Source organism: Lissotriton vulgaris, chromosome 7, assembly GCF_964263255.1.
Source record: "Lissotriton vulgaris chromosome 7, aLisVul1.2, whole genome shotgun sequence".
Taxonomy (NCBI): Eukaryota; Metazoa; Chordata; class Amphibia; order Caudata; family Salamandridae; genus Lissotriton; species Lissotriton vulgaris.
This window is the reverse complement of record NC_141695.1, coordinates 1,524,012,886-1,524,025,656: the sequence shown is the minus strand read 5'-3', so window position 1 is coordinate 1,524,025,656 and position 12,771 is coordinate 1,524,012,886. Positions and strand designations below refer to the sequence as shown.

Genomic DNA, 12,771 nt, shown 5'->3' with positions numbered 1-12,771 from the left:
AAATAGAGAGTAAGGTTCTATCTAACTTTAACCTCTGGGGTCCCCTGGACTCTATTCACACTATACCTCATTTTGGTGTAGTATATATAGATCCAGTTTCCTACAGTTGTTCCCTCTAATGCAGCTGTTTCTAGTACTACTGCCTCAGCCCCAGCCCCAGCCCCACTTCCCTCCTTTGTATTCCCGCCAGTCACTGTTACTTCCCCTGTCCTGTCTCTTCACTCTACTGCCCTGTCTCTTGGTTCTGTCTCGTCCACTACACCCCCTTTCACCCCTACAACTCTGGCTCCCTACATGATGGTACCTGTCTCTGCATCCATTCCTTCCCTTGTGAGTGTAACGCCCCAAACACCATTGAATACTGAAATGCCTGCACGTGGAATTCCCGGAGCCAACTTCAGCCGCAGCGCGAGGTCGCATGGAGAAAGAATTTGTGCGCTCTGCAGTGGGTTCTGAGGAGAAACAGAGGGTGGCGAATCCGGCAGCTTAATGGTCACATCACCCGGTCTATAGTGTGGAGGATGTGCGGAGTGTTATGAAAGATTATGAGCCCTTTATATAGCAGCATGCCCTTAAGCATATGTCCACCACGCTGATAGAATTGTGGGAACAGTGATTCCAGGGTACCGCACTGCAGATTATCTATGACATACAAGACAGAGTATATGTTACAGACATGGCCCAGAATGAGGTTTTTAGCACTGTGACTATACTAGTGGTTTACCAAGGTAAGTTACTCCAAAAGGTTCTGATGTTAGGACTACACAACACCCCATGAGGGAAGTCCATCCCATTTATCATCCTGAAATACCGGAACTGCGTGACTCAACGGATACTGTAATAAGACCGTGAGTCGACGCTCTGTTTCAGGAGCAATGGGTCTACACTCCTTGGAAAAGTAGCAAGGTCCTTTCCCTAAAAATCCAGTTGCCGGATCCAAGGAAAAACCCCACTGCATATTATAAGGAATTGACGGAGGTGGCTACCTCCACAGTGATGACGCTAGCTGTCATAGAGTTATTTTTTGGCTTGTTGGTACCGGTGGATATATGGAGATAGGTCTACAAGCAGGACCATGCGGTGGAGCTGGGACGAATAGAGATTGTGGGTGGGACGAGATCAGAGCATGGGATAAGGAACGCAAGCCCGGTGAGAAGCCCAAAGCAGAGTAATTGGCTTTACCGGGGTGTATTATCGCCTACATGTACTCACTTATCCCACCGAAGAGAGTGGATTAGGATAAGTTGACTGCGTGTTGTCAGAAGAAGGACGAGAGTGTGTCGGATTTCTTTACCAGATTTGAAGGGGTGTTTCTAGATTTTAGTGGTCAGGATCTGTCACAAGAGGGTGGTGTCCATTTGTTTGTGAACAGATTTGTCACTAATTTGCTCCCTGAGGTTGCAACTAGGTTGCAGGCCTCGTAGAGTACCTGGACGACCTCCTCTCCATCGGTTATATTGAGTATGGTGCAGTATTATGAGCATAGGGAGAATGAGGACAAGGAAAAGGTATAGAAAAAGTTGAAAGATTTGAAGACGAGGGTGTTGATGCAGCAAGTTGCAAGAGGAGGGGGAAGAGGATGTGGTTCGGGTTCAGGTCCATGACCACTTCGATCTAACAGAGGTGGTGCATCAGGTACACCTGTGGGTCCCAACGAATGTGTGTACCGTAAGAAAGAGGGACATTGTTTGAACGAGTGCCCGGAATTGTTGCAGAGAGCTGGGGTTCCGAGAGGTTGGGGTTTCAGAGGATGAGGACATAGAAGAGGAGGCCGAGTAGTCAGAGGATATGTCTTGCAATAGACTGAGAAGGAACAATTTTGACAACCCTCGGGGAAGACAATACTACTAAGAAGACTATGATATGGACAAAGTGACGGGGTTGTCTCACAGTTAGGAAAGCCAGGGGCCGGGCAATGGATCAGTACCTGTAGATCAGTGTTGGACCTTATGTTACTGCAGATTTACAAGGTATTACCAAACAAAATTTAGTTGATACAAGGGCTATGAATAGCGCTGTTTCCTGCTCACTGATCCCGGGGGCAGCTCTGTCTTGCCAAAACAATGTTTCAATGGGTTTCTTAAGCGTACCAGTTGTTAGCCCCATTTCCAAACCTCTTGCTTTAACTATTGGCCCTTTCACAGTTGACTCACCATTTCTATTGATGTACATTGTGGAGAGAATTTACTAGTACTGGATCTGTTAAAAAGGTTGCATGCAACAATTTATTGTTCCCCCAACTGTGTTTATATAACTCTTGCCAAAGATGCCCCCTTCCTCCTGAGTTTCGAGATGTGCCACAGACGTTATGGGCTGCAGGAGATACTGATGTGGGGTTGATTCAGATCCCGCCAGTCTCTATACAGATCAAGGATAATACCAGAACGCCCCTAATTCCCCAATACAAGATATCCCAGGCAGGAGAAAGGGCTTTGTTGCAAATAATACAGGAATTGATTAAGTCTGATGTGGTTGAAGAGACAGCAGCAAACATGTGCAATAGCCATATTCTCCCTATTCTGAAAAAGGCACCCGTGGACTCTTCTGATGCCTACCCAGATGTTTAGCTTTTCATCATTGACCTTAGAGAGGTTAATAAAATTGTGGTTCCCCAGTATCCTGTGGTCCCTGACATTACCACAATCCTGACCATGATTACCCCGTCAGCCAAATTCTTTTCAGTGATAGATTTGAAAAATGCTTTCTTTAGCATTCCAATCCATCCAGATAGCAGATATCTGTTTGGATTTGCAATAGCCCGTCGGAGCTTTAGATTCTGTTGTGCTCCACAAGGCTATACAGAAAGCCCAAGTATTTATAGTCAAGCTTTGAAAACACAATAGGATTCTTTGGAACTTCCCCATGGTAATGTGTTGTAGCAATACGTTGATGATCTCCTTGTGGTCTCGTACAGTGAAAACGGATATAAAGAAGCTACAGTTAAGTTACTACTGCATTTGGCACATCATGGACACAAGGTGTCCCTATCTAAATTCCAACAGTGTCGACAGGAGGTCATCTACTTAGGTCACCTACTGTCGAACCCGGGTCGCAAACTAACACCTGAGCGCATAGCTCCTATTACTAATATGCCTGTTCCTAAGACCCAACGCAATGTATGTGCATTCTTGGGGATAACTTCGTATTGTCGGCACTGGATCCCGAACTTCTCATTACTAACAAAACCCCTTATTTACCTCACCACCAAGGATGTGCATAAACCCCTACCTTGGACACCTGCATGCCAGCAAGCTTTTGAACAATTAAAGGTTGTGCTTTGCTCTGCCCCTGTACTTGGTACTCCTGACTACCAGAAGCCTTTTGTGCTCTATGTACATGAGGCGGACGGTTGCGCGCTTTGTGTTCTAACACAGGGTTTTGGTGGTAAGCAGAGACCCTGAGCTTATTTCTCCGCTATCCTTGATAATGTCGCCAGAGCGCTCCCGAGCTGCCTGAGAGCTGCCGTGGTGGTATCTATCAGACAATCGGGAGGGGTCATCCTTGATACTAACCTCACAGTTAACGTACCTCAAGCTGTGGACACACTTTTCAACAAGTATGGAAATGCTTCTGGGATAGGTCACAATTTGTTATGGAGTGGTGCAAGAGGGCGAGGGGAAAAGCCCTATAACCCCTCCACGGTGGTGTGTTGAGGTCAACACACTGAAACACAAAAACAAAATGCCCACTGCACTGTAAGACATAGTATAGCACAAGGTGTGTCCTTGTGGACACCAGAGCAATTACAGTCACAGCTGCTAGAGAAAATGACAATATCTCTAAAGTAAATCTTTCGTTTAATATTCTTAGTGGCCAGCCGACACGTGTTTCGTCGCAAAGGAATGTAATTTTCGCGACTCCTCAGGGCTTACGTATATTCTGGGCCCCCTGTTAGGTCGCTAAGCCGGTGATAATTCCGACCTGGCTGGGCTCTGGACCTGGTAGATGTTGTGGCCCCAGTTGCAGGACACACGTCTTAAAATCCAACCTGCGGAAAGGAAAACTCGGATATGAGTTAAAGGTGATCCTGTCTTAGCTCGTATTCCGCGTGGCACAGATGTCTGATGGACCGTTTGGTCTGTAAAAGAGGACCCGCGGTCCCGCATGTCTGTGGAAATAGTTCGGGAAGCGAGTCAACTCCCGAAGTGTTGAAGCCCCTGTTAAGGGAATCCAAAGTGGTAGAGGTAATGCGGGATGCGCGTTGCCAGTTGCCGTGTTCCTGGTGTGGACGCTTTTGAACAAAACATAGACGCAGCACCTCACCAGTGCGCGTCTTACTGGATATGAGCTAACATTATTTGCTGCGCACATTACCATAAAAAGATGCGCTACCTTGAACCCAGCCACATTACTACCCCTCCCTTTGGAAGAAAAGGACGATGATGTCCATGATGGTTTATTTCAGACCGAGGAGGAAACAAAGGGACAGCTAGACCTGACTGAGGTTCCCTTATCTGACCCCCAAGGGTAACTATATGTCAATGGCTCTTGTTTTAAATTGCTGGATGGCACTACTACTGCAGCCTACGCAATCACCACATTACACACTGTAGTTGAGAAAACTCACATTCCATACCAGTCGGCCCAAGCTGCAGAGTTAGTCGATCTCCTAAAGGCCTATGAATTGATTAAGGGACTGGCTGTTAATGTCTACACTGGCAGCCACTATGCGTTCGGGGTGGCCCATAATTTTGGGCGCCTCTGGGCAGAGAGATGGTTCCTGACCGTGCATGGGAAGAGAATACAGCATGGTCCACTAATACTTAGATTGTTATCAGCATTGAAACTTCCTGATAAGCTGGCTATAATAAAATGCAGTGCCCATAAAGCAATCATGGATGATGTTGATAGAGGTAATGCTTTTGCAGACCAAACAGCTAAGGAGGCAGCTAGATCAAAGATGAACAAGATGTTTGTGGACGGTCCTGCTACATGGATTCCAGAGAATGGTATGTTCGAGAATACAGTGGAAAGTATGATGGAAATACAGAGAGAGGCGACTGTAGATGAACTGAAAATGTGGGAGGAGAGGACAGGATGTTTGGACAAGGATGTGTGTTTGACTGACTTGTCAGGAAAGCAGAGATGGTTGTTTCCAAATGCTTTTGTTCTCCCTGTAATCACCATGGCCCGGCACACTTGAAATTAATGAATGAAATGTCAATTTATAGAGCGCGGTTGCTGCCCTGGGGCGTCCAAGCGCTAATGGCCAACTGTAAAATTGCTTAGAAGGCAGAAAAAGGAAATTAAGGAGAGGGATTGAAAAGAAAAGTCTTCAGCTGTTTCCGAAAGGTGGAAATATTTCTGTTGGATCTAAGTTGAAACGGAAGCGAATTCCACAGCTTGGCGGCGTTATAAATGAACATCCTGCCGCCAGCTCTTGCCTTTTTTATTCTGGGGACTATAGCCCTACATGCCTGGCTAGAACGGAGAGTTCTGTATAATAGAAAGAGAGAACACCCTGCCAGGGTATACTTATATGGTCCCAACAGCGAGATCCAAAGTGATAAGGGGAGGTGACATAAAATAACGCATCGGAGCCAAAGATATATCAGACCTCATTCAACACAGTTGCTTGAGAAAATAGAGAAGTTTGTATTTTTTAAAAATGACAATTTATAAGTAGAATCCATAGGAAAAACCTTCTAAAGTATGTATGCAAACACAGGAACAAAATGTATCTCTTGGGTCTAAATAGGTGTCATCGTTAAAAATTTATACCAGAAACAGAGTTTATAGACGTCCCACACACTCCCACAGTCATTCATTAAGCAGACATACACATCTCAATCTCACTCACTATAGAAATAATGCAGACATACAACCACAAGTATAGGAGGACCTAGGGGCCTGCAACATAACAATCAATGTTTGCTAGAGTAGAGACCAAAAAACAACAACATGGAGGCAGTTAAGGATGCAGTGCAGTAGGTAGTGCTATTGCAATAGAGGCCATCCATGTAGATCACGCCAACGCGCGTTTCAATGCAACGCCAGTTTAGGCTGCATCTTCATCAGGGCATTGAAGACCGGGGAGGGGGACATACACACTGTGAATAAAAAAGAGGTCTATTTATGTGTGAATCACATAGTTAAATACATATTTACTACATACAAATATGAATTAATTAAATTTATTTTAATAGGTTAAACATATAATTTCATTGTGCATATATATATATTGCAAAACGGTTAAAAATGATAAACTCATTAAAAATGTATATCCAGGCTCCGACAGCGTAGTCACTCAAAACGTGAGGATTGTTACTATACCTCCTTAATGGGAGGGACACGGCGGGCTGCTAAGGATAAGCCCAGAGACAGCAGAGACAACCAAACAGGTATTCCGAGCACACGATTACTAAAATTCAAGGTATTTACGGAGAGTTCTGCCAGGTTGATACTGTCTTGCTAGGTCCCGAGTGATAGCCGGTCCTGTGTCCCAAAAAGCTTGGTGGAATATACACATCGCCTTGAAGGCTATTCTTTGTCGCACTGGAAGCCAGTGCAGGCTGAGCAGGCCGGACTTTGCCGACGTCCTTCGTGGCAGCTGGAGCACGGTGCGGGCAGCACAGTTTTGCACACTCTGAAGCTTGCACAGTGTATATTCCGAAACGCCCAAGTAAAGGACGTTATTAGAATCCAAGCGGGACTGAATCAGACCCTGGATGACCACCTGCTTTGCCACCACCAGCAAAATGGGGAGAACTTTCTTTAACATCCTTAGGAGGCCAAAGCAAGTGGCCGCAAGTTTTGTGGCCTGCGTATTAAATGAGAGAGTCTTGTCCAGCCAAACCCCAAGGCTTTTTATATTATCCCTGGGTATTGGGGGGGTGCCAAGACATGAAGGCCACAGGGAGTTAACAGCAGTAGGGTTAGTGGGCCCCAGGAGCATCAACTCCGTTTTATCCCCATTCAGCTTGAGGAGAGAGGAAGTCATCCATCTCATTACCTTCTCTAATCATTTTAACAGACCTCCTGGGGATGGCAAGCCCGGCTCCTGCGCCAAGGAGACCACTAGCTGAGTGTCGTCCGCATAGGAAATTATCTTAATGCCTAACGGACGGACAACCTCAGCCAGTGGTCTCGTGTAGATATTAAAAAGCGCAGGGCTTAAAGAGGAGCCCTGTGGGACCCCACACTTCAGTGGCCTGCTTGAGGATACAGAGTCCCCATCAAAAATTTGGAAGGACCTGTCACTCAAAAAGGATTTGAGCCATAGCAATGCTCTGCCAGCTATTCCGACACTTGACAAGCGTCCCAGCATTAGTGCCAAAGGAATATGCAAGCTACTAGACCCAGTATGGCAGAATGATAATATCCCTTAGGTTGCAACGCACTTGGTAAAACACTGTATTATCTGTCTAAAACACAATCCTGGGAGGAGCACCTCTACACCTGCTGGCAATTTTGCACCGCCTTCCTTCACTTTTGAGGTTCTCCAGATGGATTTTATCAAAATGGAACGAGTAAGTAATTTGAAATATGTACTAGTGGTTGTTTGTGCATTTAGTAAATGGATTGAGGCTTACCCCACTAAGGAGAATACAGCCATGTGAATGGCGAAGACACTTTTAAAAGAGTACTTCCCCAGCTACGGAATGCCAGGCGTGATCTGGAGTGATAATGGGAGCCATTTCAATGCCAAAGTCATTGATTTGGTGTGCAAGGGCTTGCAAATTATGCAAAATTGCTGCAAACCACCCCCAAGCAGCAGGCCTTGTTGACAAGTACAATGGTACTCTCAAGCTGAAGCTAGCAAAAATTCATGAAAGTACAGCATTGCAATGGCCAGATGCACTGCCCTTAGCATTGTTGTCCACAAGAGTGACAGCGCATTCTAGGACAAGGCTGTCACCCTACGAAGTTGTCTTCGGGCTCCCTGCTAATGTCTGGGGTGTCTCAAGACCCTAACATTTCTCCGAGATAGAGTACCCTCTTTTGATAGACTACCTGTACCAATTGTCTAAAGACCTTTGTTTTGTTCACCAACAGATACTAACCACTCTGCAACCAGTACCAGAGGGACCCGGGCATCGACTACAGCCCGGGGACTATGTGATGGTTCGACATTTCCCGCGCAAAACCTGCCTGGGGCCGAGGTGGAAGGGACCTGCCCATGTGTTGCTGACCACCCATATGGCTGTCAAGCTAGAAGGTCAGAAACACTGGGTGCACACATCCCACGTGAAAAAGGTGCCCTTACCACTTCCATACTATGCCTTGGTTCAGGACGGGATTGCTGACCGGGAAGGTGAGCTGGTGCTTTGCTTTTTCCCTTTCTCTGACGCCTGGTTGAGAGGGGAGCAGATGGACGAGAAGACTGACGAGGCCTTATTCGAGGCAATTCCCCCTGAGATAAGGGCCGCCCTGATGCTCCAGCCCATGGTGTACAAACACCTGAGTCTCGAGGCCCAACTGAATGTGAATTCTTGCCTCTGTTTGTGGATGAAGAAGTGCCTGGGCGTACCAGGTACAATATGCGGCCCGGACCGAAGGACAGTGTGCCAGCAGAGCAATCCAGGAGTTAGGGAAGGACTTGAGATTAGGGTGTAGGTGCTGTGTCTCTGGTGCCTACTTTGGACTAGAGTGCAGAACACTGGTGCACTGCCCTGGTTACTGGACGGGATCATTGAGGGTATTTGCCCGGGTGGGAAGTTGCCTTATCCTGAAAGAAGAAGGATTTGTTTCTCAGTAAGGGCTGCAATTGTTTTCCAGCAAGAGTTGCGATCATGCAGCTTGTCTGTGGGAGTGCTTGATGAACAATAGGAGCCTGCCTGTGAGGCTCACAATGGACACAGGAAAGAAGAATACCCCTCTGGTTGGTTGTATTTGTGGCTCTAATTCTTGAAAGTATTTTCTATGTACCCATTTGGTCGTGCAATCATGGGAGAGGAGCAGCCTCTAATGGCTTCTCCGATGCAGCAGAATTGTCCTAGGTTGTCTAGCTGGTCTGCTGGAAGTAGGATAGTGGTGGTAGTGCTCACTCTCTTGGTGACAATAACGTTATTTGGAGTAGTCTGGTATTTAGAGAAACAACATCCTGTGCATACTTTGATTGGGTCTACCCCGGTCCCCGCTGACCACTTGTTTATGTAATTGGCCCGCATAAAGAAAGACATAGACAAACTTACACTCAGAATGCATTTATCCAAATGCCTTATCAAGTACAGAGCACTACTAATGCCACAAAGTGTTGGGTGTGTGGACTGCTCCCCTCAGTTATGCATAAAAATGACCCACTGATATTGTTGCCCCTGTCCTCTTTAGGTAGCTGTGAAGCTTGGTTTCAACTTCTATCTATGGTTTATATGCATTACTATGCGGATGCAATGAAAATGACACAGGCTGACTATGAGGCAGTATTAGATTATATAGTTGTACATCAAGGATATACACCTGTGGAAGATGGAAAGGAGGGAACCATACACCCTGACACCTGTTTGATTGTTTTCACACTCCACGAAAATATCACATGGGTACAAAATGAAGTACTAGACTTCCAAGGATTCAATGTAACTGAATATTTTAAATGTTTCCAAGAGCGCAATATCACTGAAGATAAAGCTATGCCCGTTCCTGTGATAAATGCAACAGCTAGTTTCTGTGTTCAAGGGTCAGGGAATGTTTCCGTAGGTTATTGTAACTATACCTATCAATTGAATACCACTAGTAGCCCACCCTTGCTGACATCTCTGAATGTATATTTAATCTGTGGGGAACAAGCTTATACTTGGCTCCCTAGGTCCCTAGGGGTGGTCTGGCTGGTGTTACCTCTCTTTCCTCCTACCTCCTCTTTACCTTGCGCCGTCGACTTACCACAAAGACCATAGGTTGCATCGTAGGGATCTTTCCGTGCACCGAGTTAAAAGAGTTGGGAATACAGATGATATTGATCAAACAGATACCTCCATACAGCAATTCACTGATATAATGAAGAGTATTGTGCCGTTCTGGGGTCCCATGTTTAATAGCCGCAACATATGTCGCCTTGCCAGAGTATTTGAGGGAGTCATTAACACTACTGATGGTATACTGAATAAGATTACAGTCGGGCTCCAAGCTACAAGACTCATTTTGCTTCAAAATCAGATGGTTTTAGAAGTCATTCTAGCTGACAGGGGTGGAGCATGTCGCTTCATCGGCAGCAGTTGCTGTGTATACATACCAGACAGTGCCCGACTGTTTTTCTGCCATACAGAAATTACACTGATTCGCCTCAGAGATCCATCAAGACAATTGTTCACGGTCCCTTACAGGGGGGCTCTGGGGTGTGCTGACTTCATGGGGTTGGAAGATGTTTCTTGTCCTGATAGCTATCGGAGGGGTCATCTTTACTTGTTTGTGCATTAATTTTCTCCCAGACTGTTGTACATATTGTGGGAGTAAACTCACCCCAATCATTACACTGCCCAAACAGGATAATAAGTATGCCCCCATGATGATGCAAGAAATTCAGTCAATTATGCTGATAGATGAGAGAATATGCGAGTATTAAATAATGTTTCTTTCATGCCTGCTTCTGCTTTGAATTTGTTTTGCAATATGAATGACTATGTAATTCTCCAATTCCTGCCGGATAGCAATAAAGCTTTTTGCCACATATGCTAAAAGGAGGGTCTGTTAGCTTTGAAATTCCTCTTTCAGTTGTGCACTTACACATGTATGTTAGGTTAGCAATATGTGGCTAAATGGACGCCATTTGTATTCACGTTATGGAACCCACTGAGTTACCCTCGCAACATGTAAGCTTTAGTTAGCTTCTGTGACTCCATTTTGTGTTTCACAATCACTAGAAGACTGCTTGGTCTGTGCTCATACTAGGCCTTATTTTCCAATCTGCTTGCCTCAGTAGCACACTGTATTTCAGTATTATTTCTCTCTCCTGTTCAAGGCTGTAACCCAACTTGCTAATGAACTGATGTTCTTTCTTTGCATTCCAATCTTAGGGGCCTATTACGATGGAGGATTTTCCGCATCCTCCTGGCCGGGGGAAGCCACCGCCGGCACGGAGGATGCGGGAAATCCTCTGCGGACCCACCGCCACATTAGGATGGCTGGTGGGTCCTGGTTTTCGTCCGCAGCTTTTCCGCCGCGGTTGGCTTACAACTGTGGCCGAAAAGCTCTAATATGGCGACGGTGTCTCTCAGACCCCGTCAGCCAGATTAGGATGGGCTGGGAAACATGCTTTTCCGCGGCGGCTTTTCTGCTGTGGAAAAGCATGTGCAACTTCACTGCGGGGGCCCGTTGCGGGCCCCCTGGGTGAAGGGGGGTGGGGGGTGCACATGAGGGGTACCTATGGTACCCCCCTGCATTTGTATGCAGAAATCGGCAGGCACCGCACAGTGCCTGCCGCTTTCTGCATACAAATGCAATGTATGCATTTTTACCATTGCGGCGGATGCAGCTTGAGGCCGCACCCGCCGCAATGGTAAAAATAGGGGATGTGACCGCCAGGGTGGCGGTCACATCCTAATTGCACAGGAGGTATCTCCGCAGGCCATGCGGAGGTTCCCTCCTACTCTATGGTGGCGGACGGACTCAAGTCCGTCCGCCATCATAATCGGCCCCTAAATGTGTAGCTCCGCTCCCACGTTAGGAGACGCTGAGACTCGGCACAGTGGTTTTGCGCTACTGATAGTGAACCCATCTGGCAGGTGTTAGCTCATCTCTCTGTACCTCCTTTGTTCATGCCCGTCTCAAGCTGGTAACTTTCCATTAGAGGCATGGCTGAAGTCTCCAGATGGATTTATTATGAATTAGCGTACCCTGGGGCATCAGTCCCCTCGGCAGACATCTTTGGGTGAAGGCCTGACTGAGCTCCTCTGCAGAGTATATGCTGAATAAATGTAAGTTGTATTCTCTACTGTCTGACTGACTCATTTTGGGGAAGGCCAACGCGTTGGCTGATTGTCTTGCAAAAAAGAATGAATAAAGAAAAGAGGAAACTTGATTTTTGTCTAATTGCTCCGTGGCTTTGAAACATCCACTATCCATATGAATTTGAACATTTTCGCAAAGTGGTACAGCTCTGATTTTGCTTTTTCTTTGACAATTAAATATAGTGGCCTACACCTAAAGTAATTGGTGCAAACACCATCTTACCCGGGCTGCAGTAGCAGACCTTCGAGTTCCATTTTGCATGGCCTCTCATGGGTGGCATAATACATGCTTCAGCCCGTGGGAGGCCTCTGGGGTACCTATGCCCTGGGTACATGGTGTACCATATACTAGGGACTAATAAGGGTACCCCATTATCCAATCTGGAGTGTGCCAAAGTACAGGTATGTTAATTTAAGGGAGAAAGCAGATAGACTGGGGTCCTGATTACCAGGATCCCAGTCAGACTAGTCACAACAGTGAGACATCAAGCAAAAATTGGGGGTAACCATAAGAAGCAGATCCTACATTCCTACACTCATGACTACAGAGGAGGACCTTGTTACTGTGGAAAATGGTACTGTGGCTGTTAAAGACAGGTTTATGGCTAACAAGAAGATATACACAATGGAATCCTGACTATAAAGCAGGTTTCATAGGCTATAGTTAGATCAGCCTGTTACAGTAACAAATGGGACTGTGGCTGTAAACGAGAGGTTTGAGGCCAAAAAGAAGGTATACACAATGGTATCCTGACTATGAAGGTGGTTTCAGAGGCTATAGTTAGATCAGCCCATAATGTCTAAAGAGGAGGACTAGTTAACCATAGCGCTGGGGCAGTCTCTATTGGAGATGTTGCCTTGGGCCTATTGAAGCAAATCTTACTGTTAA

General features: G+C 46.2%; 1 protein-coding gene across 2 annotated transcripts in view; it reads right to left on the bottom strand.

Annotated features, from left to right (window-relative positions):
• The window catches only part of LOC147705924 (B-lymphocyte antigen CD19-like), a 911,795-nt gene that overhangs the window by 512,446 nt on the left and 386,578 nt on the right, over positions 1–12,771 (bottom strand). The window lies entirely within an intron of this gene.